At 41.7% G+C, this 12473-nt stretch overlaps 1 protein-coding gene across 3 annotated transcripts in view; it reads left to right on the top strand.

Moving 5' to 3' along the window:
* The first annotated feature begins 10103 nt into the window (after positions 1-10103).
* camkk1a (calcium/calmodulin-dependent protein kinase kinase 1, alpha a) overlaps positions 10104-12473 on the top strand; it is a 145561-nt gene continuing 143191 nt past the window's right edge. For all 3 annotated transcript variants that reach the window (XM_048612776.1, XM_048612773.1, XM_048612777.1), the window contains exon 1: positions 10104-10768. The gene's annotated coding sequence lies outside the window, so the exon portion shown is untranslated. The remainder of the gene's footprint in view (positions 10769-12473) is intronic.

Here is a 12473-nt window from a genome sequence, read left to right as displayed (position 1 = left end):
TATGTAATTGTGTTTATTTGATGTGGTTTCAGAGATAAGTGGGTGTCTAATTATTCATGTGTTGTGGAGCCTTTCATTCTTTGACCAGACACTGACACCACTGACTTAGGAGCTAAAGGGATTCCTCAAATGATATGAGACGTCTCAAAGGAGAATAATACTGGCATTACAAATGCTGAGAGACACATAGAACCCCATCTCTCTCCCTTCATGTTTTAGAATCATAGAGTCATACACTCCACGAAGAAAGCCATGAATAAACACATAGAACTCGACCTCATATACACTCCACTATGAAGGAAAACCGGAAGTGAGGAAATCCAGCTCAACGGACTCCAGAGTTTAAAAACCAGGCAGGATAACACACCGATGCTTCATTGGAGGCTGCACTGATGATGTTACCCAGCGTGGTAACGAAACGTCTGTGGAACAACAAACCAGCTTGGCGAGCCAACCAACCTCAACACCCACAACCCGAGCTACAAATCTACTCCAAAACCTTAGAGAGTCATACAGCATGGTACCAGACCCTTCAGCCCAACTCATCCATACCAACCAGGTTTCCTAAACTGAACTAGTCCCATTTGCCTGCGTTTGGCCCTTATCCCTCCAAACATTTTCTATCCATGCACCTGCCCAAATGTCTTTCAAATGTTATAATAATATCTGCTTGTGTCACTTCCTCTGGCAGCTCATTCTATATATGCACCACCCTCTGTGTGAAATAGTCGCCTTCAGGTCCCTTTTAAATCTTTCCCCAGACCTTAAATCAATGCCCTCTAGTTTTGTATGCCCCTACACTGGGGAAAAGACCTTGACTATTCACCTTATCTATGCCCCACATGATTTTATAAACCTCTATAATGTCACCCCTCAGCCGCCTCCTCCTCCAGTTGGGAATACAGCCAAATTTATGCACTGCAAGAACCCACAATCATCGGTGAGGTAAATTTCCAGAAAATCTGCTTTGAAATTTTGCGTGAGGAATAAATAATATTAAATACTAATCTTACTCAAATCTTTAATATTGGACAAAGCATAAGGCACAACTTTTAATTCTAAGCATTTTCCAAATCTCAGAATGCCGTAAGGAGCTTTACTGTCCATGAGATATGTTTGAACTGCCTTTTAATTACAATGGAAGCAATGGTGCGGCCATTTTGTACAGAGCAAGGCCCCACCAAAATAATGAGATATGTATTTTAGGTGTTGCCTAAGGGTTTAACAGGGGCCAGGACACCAGGGAGAATCCTGCTGTTTTCATTTGAAATGTTGTCACAGGATCCTTTATATCCATCTCTGAAGGAAAATAGGAACTTCATTTACTGTCTCATCTGAAAGCTGGCACCATCAACAGTCCAGCAGTCCGTCATTACTTCACTGGAGTATCAACCTAGATTTTGAGATCAGGTTCTGGAAGTGGGCTCAAACCCTCAAGCGCAGGTACCACCATAACCCAACACTCTAATCTCCAAATTTGCCCCCCCTTCTGCCTTCAGACTCATTTCTGAGAAACCAGGATCATTTCACCCATTCAATTTACAGCACAGATTGTTGATGCTCCATTGTTGAATATATTTAAGGGTAAGATAGACAGATTTTTGGTCTCTAAGGGAATTAAGTGATATGGGAAGTAGGCTGGAAAATGGAGTTCACATCTAAGGCTAGCCATAATTGTACTGAATGGCAGAGTGGGTTCAGTGGGCTGGCTGAATGGTCTACTACTGTTCCTGCTCCTCGACTACCCAGTCCCAATTTTTCTGACTTTCCAAAACTTCTGTCATTCCACCCTGAAATTTGTGTTTTTAAGTGAAAAAAATCCCAGTTGTTCAAATTTTTGCTTTATTTGTATTTCCTCATACCAAGCAACATCCATGTGAATCTGTATTGTAATCCCCACCTCAATATCTCTCCTAAAGCATGGGGCTCATATTGTATACGGTTTCAACTGAGGCGTTATGAAGCTTTGATATAGTCTCATTACTGCTTTAATATTCTTACCACACAATAGAATCTAAAATTCCTGTAGTTTTTTTTCCTACGGCTTTATCATTTTGATGTTCTGCTTTTAGTGTCCTGTGAAACTTTCTCTCTAAATATCTCTGCTGTCTACAGCACTGTGCCTACTTCCATTCACAAAGCCATTTCTCGCTTCCTACTATTCTAAGAAACTGTCCTTTTCTCCCTGCTAACTAACTAGCCTCAGTAAAGGTGACCATGACAACAATCATCCATTGTTGCAAAAGCCCATCTGATTCACTAATATCCTTTAGGGAAGGAAAGCTACCATTCTTATCTGATCCGGCTGACTTATGACTCTAGATCACAGCAATGTGGTTGATTCTTAACTTCCTTTGCAAATGACCTAGTCAGTTGTTCAGTTCAAGGGCAGTAACGGATGGGCAACAAATATGGTCCTTGCCAGTGACAGCCATAAGCCATAAAATAATAAAGAACTGCTTGCTACCTTTTCCTTAATTCTCTACACTCCATTTCTCTTGTTAGCATCTCTTGTGCAGCACCTACAATTTGTGTACAGTTCATCAACTGCATTGACTGCTATCTCCACAAAGAAATTTGTGGAACAGGAATAGGCCATTCAGCCCCTCAAGCCCTTTTTGTCATTTAGTTAATTTTGCCTTATCTGTAGCCCAAATCCAAATATTCACATTGTCTCCATATGCCTCGATACCCAAAAAAACCTCAGTCTTATAAATTTAGATTGACCAGCCCTCCCCATTCCCATGGCCATTTGATACAGAATTTTCAGATTTTCTCTACTCTTTGTGTAAGGAAATACTTCCTGATTTCATATCCAAATGAACTGGCTGTAAATTTAAGATTATGCAATTGTTTGGGACATTTTCAGCTTTTATCTAATCTACTAAATTATTTTATCATTTACAAACCTTGGTCAGAATAACCCTTAAACTTTGAAACACCAGGGAATATAAACACTGCAACCATTCCATAATTTGCCATGAGGTTAGTCAACACAATCATTTCTTTTAAAATTTCCACTAGCTGTTGCTCTTTATCTTAGACGCAGGGTAATTCTGTTGTTTGTTATAGGTTAAATATTTCTCTATCACAGATATTAAGCTAACTGACCAATAGTTGCCAGAATTAGCTTGGTCTTATTAATAATTATTGTTATATCAGCTAAACTGTAGCTTTCTGGCACCCATTATCATTCAGTATAGTCCTGAAATCTCTATGCTCAATGAGATTGAGAGGTTAGAACTTTTAGGTTGAACTTCTTCATTCCTATTAAGTAGCATATCATAGAATCCCTACATTGTGGAAGCAGGCCATTCGGCCCAACAAGTCCACACTGCCCCTCCAAAGATCATCCCACCCCAACTCATTCCCCTACCCCTGCATTTCCCCATGTCTAACCCACCTAATGTAAACACCCCTAGACAGTGTGGTCAATTTACCATGGCCAAACCACCCAACCTGCACACCTTTTGGTCTGTGGGAGGAAACCGGAGCACCTGGAGGAAACCCATGCAGACACGGGGAGAACGTGCAAACTCCACACAGACAGAGATAGTAAGAACTACCGATGCTGGAGTCAGAGATAACACAGTGTGGAACTAGAGGCACATAGCAGGCCAGGTACCATCAGAGGAGCAGGAAAGTTGACATTTTGGGTTGGGACCCTTCTTCAGAAATGGGGGAGGGGGAAGGGAGCTCGGAAATAAATAGAGAGAGGAGGGGTGGGGCTGGGGAAGGTAGGTGGGATGGTGATAGGTGAGTGCAGGTAGGCAGTGGTGGGGATTGGTCCTGGTCCCACTCCAACTCTCTGGGCGATATGTCCATCTTGGGCCTCCTCCAGTGTTACAATGATGCCACCCAGAAACTGGAGGAGCAACACTTCATATTTTGCCTTGGGAGCCTACAGCCCAATGGCCTAAATGTGGACTTTACCAGTTTCAAAATCTCCCCACCCCTGGCCTCATCCCATGACTAACTCTCTCTCTCATCCCCGCCTCCTTGATCTGACACAACCTGTCCATTTTCTCTCCCACCTATCCGTTCCTCCCACCTCACTGATCAATCCCCACCACTGCCTACCTGCACTCATCTATCGCCATTCCACCTACCTTCCCCTTCCCCAGCCCCACCCCTCCACACAGACAGTTGCCCGGTCCCTGGCACCCAGCCTTGTGTCCCATGTCATTTTAACAGACCCTTTCAAGCTAGACACTGAGGTTCTTGGACCTGGAAGGCAGATATCTGATGATAGCATTCAGGCCCTGCCCTTATTTTAACTGTTGATGGCCATGTTGGCTCTGGTGCCAGCCTTGTCAGGAGCATTGACAGTTAAGGAAGCAGACCCACAAGAAACTGAGGAGGTTTGATTTTCAAACGATTCTCTGTGGACACGTGGGGGCATATGTACATCCAGACAGACTTCGTTAAGATGCTGGGATTCTCTTTATGACTGGCATTGCTTATTCCTTTGGCTCATTCTTACCTCTGCTTCCGACCATGACTCACCTGACTACTGGAACCTCTCTCTTAGGCACCTGGCCAGCCATGCTTGTCTACTACCTGCTTAACAATATTGACTCCTCCGAAGGGAAAACCAATCAAAGTTGCAAATGACACATATTTGTCTGGCTTGTGTTTAGCAAGTCAAAATGGAGCTCCAGTATGATCAGTACATTCATGTCCAAGAATTATTGTTATCTGTTAATTGTTTTTTTTCCATTGTGGGTCTGGATTTAGGTGTGAGTTGGGCCTGCAATACTTAAATGAGACCTGAGAGTTAACTTGACCAAGGTTATGTGATTGGTTGTTGCTTGGCTGAACAGCTTATAGGTGTGAATGATATAGTCAGTGGTTTTCAGATCTCCAAAAGGGGAAGTGGTGTTTCCATCTTTCTCTGTCTGTGCAGCCAGAAATATCGAAATTCTGAAGAAAGCCAGTTTATTCTGCCTCATCAGTTGCCTGTAAGCTGTAGCTTTTAACTAGTAACTAAGAGACTCTGTAATTTATGAACCAGTCACTTTGTGTTTCCTGCAAGGAAGTGAAATATACCTAGAGAAGAGAGACTGCAGTTTTGCAAGTCCTGGCAAGCCAAAAGGATCGTGTCAGCAAACTGTGTTTACAGGGACCATTGAACCGCCTTTCCCATTCTTCCCTCCACTGTAACACAAATAGACACAGACAAAAAAGAAATGGTGTTTGTGTGAGGTGGGTTTGATAGGGGGTTTAGAGTTTATGTAGAATTACATGTTGACAGTTGACAGTCATTTACTTGTAACTATAATCTATTTATTTGTACTAGATGATAATTCTTGTTAAGTACAAAACCTGGTCCATATTTTCTGTTAGCCTGGGTCTAGAAATTGGATTGGCTAACTAATAAAAGACAGAGAGTTGGGATAAGGGGTGTATTTTCAGGATGGTGACCTGTAATTAATGGAGTGCCACAGGGATTAGTGTTGATACCCCAACATTTACAATATATATTTATGACTAGTTGGACCACAGATGGAATACTGGGAACAATTTTGGTTCCTTGTCTAAGGAAAAACATATTGGCATTGGAAGGAGACTAGAGAAGGTTCACTAAGCTGATTCCGGTCTTATGAGGAGAGGTTGAATAGGTTGGGCCTGTACTCATTAGAATTTAGAAGAATGAGAAGCAACTTTATTAATTGGGGTCTTGATGTGGAGAGACTGTTTACCCTTTTGGGAGAGTCTAGGACCGGAGGCCATAATTTCAGAATAAGGGGTTGCCCGATTAAGACAGAGATGAGGAAGAATTTCTTCTTTTTGGGTAATGAATTTGTGGAATTCTTTACCGCATATGGCTGTTGAGTGTGGATCATTGAATATATCAGAGACTGAGAGAGATTTTTAATCAGTAAAGGGATCAAGGGATGTGAGGAAAAAGTTAGAATAGTGGAGTTTAGGATTATCAGATCAACCATGATCTCATTGAATGGCTGAAGGGGTAGAATGGCCTACTTCTGCTTCTACAACATATGGTCTTATAAAAGGAAAATAAATTGGGAATATTGCATGAAGACTGGGAATAGTGCTACCCTGGTGAGATACGGCACTCTCTAGTGAGCTGGTGCTTGCCTCAAGTCAAGATTAAATCAGATTTACTTGAACCTCAGCAATTTGCTCCCTTATTATTGTCAGGACTAGAATAAATGTAAATTTTTTCCTGAATCTGTGGTAATATTGCTGAGCTACCCTCTCAAACATTGATGACTTTCCCATTAGGGAACCCCAAACTGAAACTTTTACACCACCACCATTTTTTCAGTATCTACAAATTGGCAATCCTCTCCATGCCATCCACCTTACTTCTAAAAAAATTTCAGAAACACTGCAGTCATTCCATTCATTGGCTGGACCTTGACACAAATAAGCAGTAGTTTGACATCTGGTTCTCATTAAAAATGGTTAGTAGTGGGATTAAAATTACTCCCATTGAATCTGAACTCCTTGGCATTCCTTCAATGCATTAATAATTTACAGAAACGGAACTGTACCAGCAATTTAAATACCGTGGCTTTAAGAGTAGGTCAGTAATTAACTCACCTTTGAATCCTCAAAGCCTTTCCACAATCTACAAGGCATGAGTCAGAAGTGTGGTGGAAACCAAATTCTCATTGTCCAAGGGGGATAGGGGCACAGACTTCCCGCAGATAATGAAAAACATAGATAACACTCCAATGTAACTCTCCTATCTACCGTGAAATACTGTGCCATCAGACTGTAAGAGACAATGGGAAAATAAAAAGATGGGTCTGGGGCCGACTTCCTGAGTATGCGGGCCCACGAGTAGTGATCTGTGGATAACGAGCAGTGAGTGTACTCCCCACTTGCCTGGATGGGTGCAACTCCAGCAGCACTCAAGAAACGTTTTACTGTGCAGGACAAAGCAATCTGGTTAATTGTCACCTCATCCATTACCTTCAACATTCATTCCCTCAGTAGCAGCATCGTGCATCTTTTGCAAGATGCACTGCAGCAACTCACCAAGGCTCCCACAACTGCACCTTCCAAACCCACGACCATTACCACCTGTAAGGACAGAGGCAGCAAATACATGGGAAGACCAACACCTGCAGTTCCATCTCCAAGCCACTCATCATCCTGACTTGGAATTGTTCCTTCTGTGTAGCTGGGTCAAGATGTCGGACCTCCATTCCTAACAGCATTGTGGGTATCTGTACATCCTAAGATCTGCAATGGTTCAAGAAGACAGCTCACCACCACCTTCTCCAAGGCATTTAGAGATGGACAATAAATGGTGATCCAGCCAGTGAGGGGTATATCCTGAGAATTAATAAGAGAGAATGCCATAATTTCTTGGGTGTGATTGTGTACAGTATGGCTGGGATTAGATTAAACATGTAATTATTTCTCATTTTAATATTCTGTTTGTGTGGTACCTGAAATGCAGAGGAGTTGCAGTCTGGCTGCTGTGTCACAGAGTATTGGATTTCACTGAAAGAGATCTAATTCTGTGGGAAATGTCAATAGTCTGAGAAGCTGTTATTTAATCATGTAGGAGTTGAATTCTTTTGCATTGCACTTTAAGAAGTAGCAATGCAAGCTGAATAAGGATCAGAGCCATTGATTTTCAGAGTTAATATTTTATTGTTTGGTTGTCATGGTAATGTAACAGAAATAACAAATTTATTTTTGTAAGATGTCAACAGTGATACTGCAGTAATTGCTCAGCTGTGGCTACAATGAGGATTCCTGGACTTAGCGCTGACTTAGGCTCTGATTAATAAGACCAACATGGACTTTGGTTAAAGAATTTAGTTCTGGTTAAAGGGGTTGCCTCAAGCTCTGGTTAATGGGGTTGGATTAGATTTTTGGTACATTTGTCCCATAGACTAGTCAAACAACAGTAATTCAGTCATACTCAAAATGGTACCTTCCAATGTGCCAACTTCTGTATTCCTGACTATGAGGCTGTAGACATGCTCACCGAGCCAGTGGGTTTGGTTGCAAATGTTTCGTCACCCTGCTAGATAACGTCATCAGTGCGTCTCTGGTGAAACATCGGTGTTCTGTCCCGCTTGTCATTTAAATGCCTCAGTTTTTTGGGGTGTTTGGTACCACTTCAGGTTCTGTTTCTCAGTGGTTTGTACACAGGGTCTAATTCAATATGTTTGTTGATGGAGTTCCAGTTAGTTTATCAGGACTCCAAGAATTCCCTGGCGTGTGTCTGTTTGGCTTGTGCGTTAATGGATGTGCTGTTCCAGTCGAATTTGTGTCCCTCATTGTCCATGTGTAGTGAGACAAGTGAGAATTGGTCGTATCTCTTGGTGGCTCGTTAGTATGCGTGTATCCGTACTGTCACTTTTCTTCCGGTTTGGCCTATGTAGTGTTTCTCACAGACCTTGCATGCTATTTTATATATTACACCGGTTACACTGGTTTTGGGTACAGGATCCATAACATTCATCAGTGTAAAGGATCCCGTACCCAAAACCGGCAAAACCGGTGTAATATACAAAATAGGTCTGTGAGAAACACTACATAAGCCAAACCGGAAGAATACGATACACGAACACCAACTACCCAACAAGAGACACGACTAATTCTCACTGTCTCACTACACACAGACAGTGAGGGACATGAATCCGATTGGGACAACACGTTCATAATTGCACAAGCCAAACAGAGACACTCCAGGGAATTCTGGTATTCCAACCGGAACTCCATCAACAAACACATTGAATTAGACCCTGTGTACAAATCACTGAGAAACAGAACCGGAAGTGGTATGAAACACCCCAAAAAAATGAGGCATATAAAAAATAAGCAGGGCAGAACACTGATGATGTTACCTAGCAGGGTGGCGAAACATTCCAAAACCACTGGCTCAGTGAACATGTCTACAACCTCATCCACAACCTGAGCTACAAATCTTCTCAAAAACTTTAAATATCCCTGATTATGTCCTGTCCCAGGGAAGGAGGGAAATGTCTACTTGACCTCATTCTCTCAATCTACCTATCCCAGATGCATCAAAAAATGATGGTGTAAGTAAGACTGATCATCGCATAGTCCTTTTGGGGACGAAGTTCTGTCTTCACAATGAGCATACTCTCCATTGTGTTCTGTGGGGTGTTTGGTACCACTTCAGGTTTTGTTTCTCAGTGGTTTGTACTCAGGGTCTAATTCAATATGTTTGTTGATGGAGTTCCGGTTAGAATATGAGGCCTCCAAGAATTCCCTGGCGAATTCTGCCGTTGTGCTAAATGATACAGATTTCAAACAGGTCTTGAAGCTCAAAACGGGAGATCCATGAGGCGTCATGAACCATCAATAACAGCAGAAATTAATTCAATCACATAAATAAAACAAAGAACGGAGGATGCTGGAAATCTGAACCAGAATTCTGAAGAAAGGTCACTTAACCAGAAACGTTAACTATACTTTCTTTCCACAGATGCTGCCAGATCTGCTGCTTTTCATCAGCAATTTCTGTTTTTGCATTGAATTCAATCATAATCTGCAACCACTTGGCCCAATGTGTTCTCTACTCTACCATTACCACAAAGCCAGAGGATTAGCCCTAGTTCAAATGGAAAGTTAATGAGTTCAGGACGGCATGCCTGGAACTTCTCCAGACATACCTAAAAATGCAGTTCAACTCACTAAAGCTACAAAACAAGTTGTGTGCTAAACAACATAAACTACAAGCAATAAACAGACCTAAACGACCCCACTACCAATGGATCAGATCTCTAAGCTGCCACATCCGGTCATGAATGATGCTGAACAATTAAACAGCTCATTGGAGGAGGTGGTCCACAAATATTCCCATTCTCAATGATGGAGCCCAGCACATCAGTGCAAAAGATAAATGAAAGCATTTGCAACCCTCTCCAGCCAGAATTGCCAAGTGGATCCTCTGACTTGACATCCTCTGTAAATCTCCAGGATCACCAATCTTCAGCCAATTCAATTCACTTCACATGATCTCACAAGAAACTGCTGAAGGCACTGGTAACTGCAAAGGCTATGGGCTCTAACAAAATTCCAGCAATAATACTAAAGACTAATGCTGCAAAACATGCTGTGTTTCCAGCCAGCCTGATCCAGTACAGCTACAACAATAACATCTATCTGTCAATGTGGAAAATTACCCAGATATGTCCTGTCTAAAAAAGCAGGACAAATCCAATCTGAACAATTACCACCCTGTCAATTTACTCTTAATTGTCAGTATTGTGATGGAAGAGGTTGTTGACCGTGCTAAGAAACAACTTTTGATAAGCTATAACCTGCTCACTGTTCACCCAGTTTGGGTTCCCCCAGGGCCACTCAGTTCCTCACTACAGCTGTGGTCCAAACATGGACAAAACAACTGAACCCAGAGATGATTTGAGAGCAACTGCCCTTGATATCAAGGCTGCGTTTGACTCTGTGGCATCAAGGAGCTGTAGAAAGATTGGAGTCAACGGGAATCAGAGTAAAAACTCTGCACTGGTTCAAGTCATACCTAGCACAGAGGAAGATGTTTGTGGCTGTTAGAGGTCAATCACCTCAATTCTAGGGCATCTCTGCAGGAATTCTTTATTATAATGTCTAGGCCTAACCATTTTCAGCTGCCTCATCAATGACCTTCCTTCCTTCATCGGATCAGATGTGGGGATATTCATTGTACAATCACCAATGTTCAGCATTATTTATGACGCCTTAAATAATGCTGTATTCTGTGTCTAATGCTGCAAGAACTGTACAATATGAAGGCTTGGACTGATAAGTGGTGAGTAACATTTATGCCACAAAAGTATAAGGCAAAGACCATCTTCAATGAGAGAATCTCCCCATTTTCCCCTTGACATTGATTGGCATTACCATTGCTGAATCCCTGACTATCAACATCTTGGGGGGTTGACAGACTTGAATTGGATAAGAGTGGGTAAGAGGCTAGGAATCATACAGCAATTAACTCACCTGACTTCCAAAAGTCTGTCCACCATGTACAAGACAAAAGTCAGGATGGTGATGGAAACCCTCCACTTACCTGATGGGTGCAGCTCCAACAACCATCCAAGGCAAAACAACTTGTTTGATTTGCACCCCAAGCACCAACTTTGACACTTACTCCTTTTATCCCCCCCAAGGCACAGTAGCAGCACAGTGTGCTATTTGCAAGATGCACTGTAGTAACTCACAAAGGTTTCTTTGACAGCTCCAGCACAGCAATACATGTAAATTCCAATTCTTGAGTTCAGTTCCCCTGGGAAGCCTCCTCTTCTCTGCAGTCTTTTCCAATCTTTTCCAATCCTCTGGGACCTTTGTATTTTGGCAGTTTTGACCTTTTGTGCATTCCAGACTTGCTGCTATACTTACCACTGGTTGTCCTTCTGTCAGCCATTGAAGTTCTTAGTTCTGGAATAATCCCTCCATTCGCCCTCAAAAAAATCTCTACTTGTCCTTCTTTTAGATTCCTTAAATTCCGCTATTTCCTTCACCAGCATTTTACTCAATTTTACTATTTTCTGCATATGTTGCTGAATGTCAAGATGTGTCTGGTTAGTCTCCTGTGAACAATGTTAGGGCAATATACTTCCTTAAATGTACTAGATAAATGCATGTTGTTCAGATTTTTTAATTGGAAAAATATAATTTATTCATAAATTATTTATAAGTAAGTTCAAAGGTCCAAAGCAGTTCTGTGCAGACTTTGCAGAAAAAATACAGTGGAATTTGGTGTTCCTCAGAGCTCCAAGCAGTTGCAACAATATCAGAATTGTACTCAGAATGTTTTAATCCTGTCAGTGATGGTGTTAAATCCTAATTGAGGGGCATGCATTGTTGACACTTGACTGTGCTTGCGATGTAAGTAGTGCAGTGAATCCACAATTCAGACTTGAAAATATATTGCATGCCTTTCGTTCTGTGCTTTACAAGGGCTGAAGTAAGTTTAAATTTAGTTCATTGCCATCGTTTGTTTTGGCATTAAAAGCAAGTTCCGTAAAGAAGGAACTTGATTTGCATAAAACATTTCACAATATCAGATATCCTATTGAGCGTAATATCCAATCAAGTACTTGTGAAGTGTAAACACGTCTGTTATGTGGGAATCACAGCGACAATATGATAATAACCAGATAAACTATTTTACCAATATTGATGAGGCATGAAAGTTGACTGGCTCACTACTGAGCACTCAGCTGTAGTCCTTCATATAATGTCAGCAAAACTTTGCTGACCTGAATGGGCAAATGAGGAGTTTTGGTTTAAAATCTCATCTGAGGGATAGCATCTGTGAACGTGCAGCATTCCCTTAATACCGTTCTCATTAGAACGTTTGTGCACTTAAGTTTTTGGAGTGGGATTTGAACATATAGCCTTCTGACTTTGAAATGAAAGTTATGCCCATTGAGTCATGGCTGACACCTACTGTCATTGCTCTTGTAATCACACTCTATCAAGTGGGTTTAAGAGTGGCAATTAATTGCAGA

Source organism: Rhincodon typus, chromosome 26 (assembly GCF_021869965.1).
Source record: "Rhincodon typus isolate 14 chromosome 26, sRhiTyp1.1, whole genome shotgun sequence".
Taxonomy (NCBI): Eukaryota; Metazoa; Chordata; class Chondrichthyes; order Orectolobiformes; family Rhincodontidae; genus Rhincodon; species Rhincodon typus.
The sequence above is the reverse complement of the archived record's forward strand: the minus strand, read 5'-3'. Positions and strand labels throughout refer to the sequence as shown.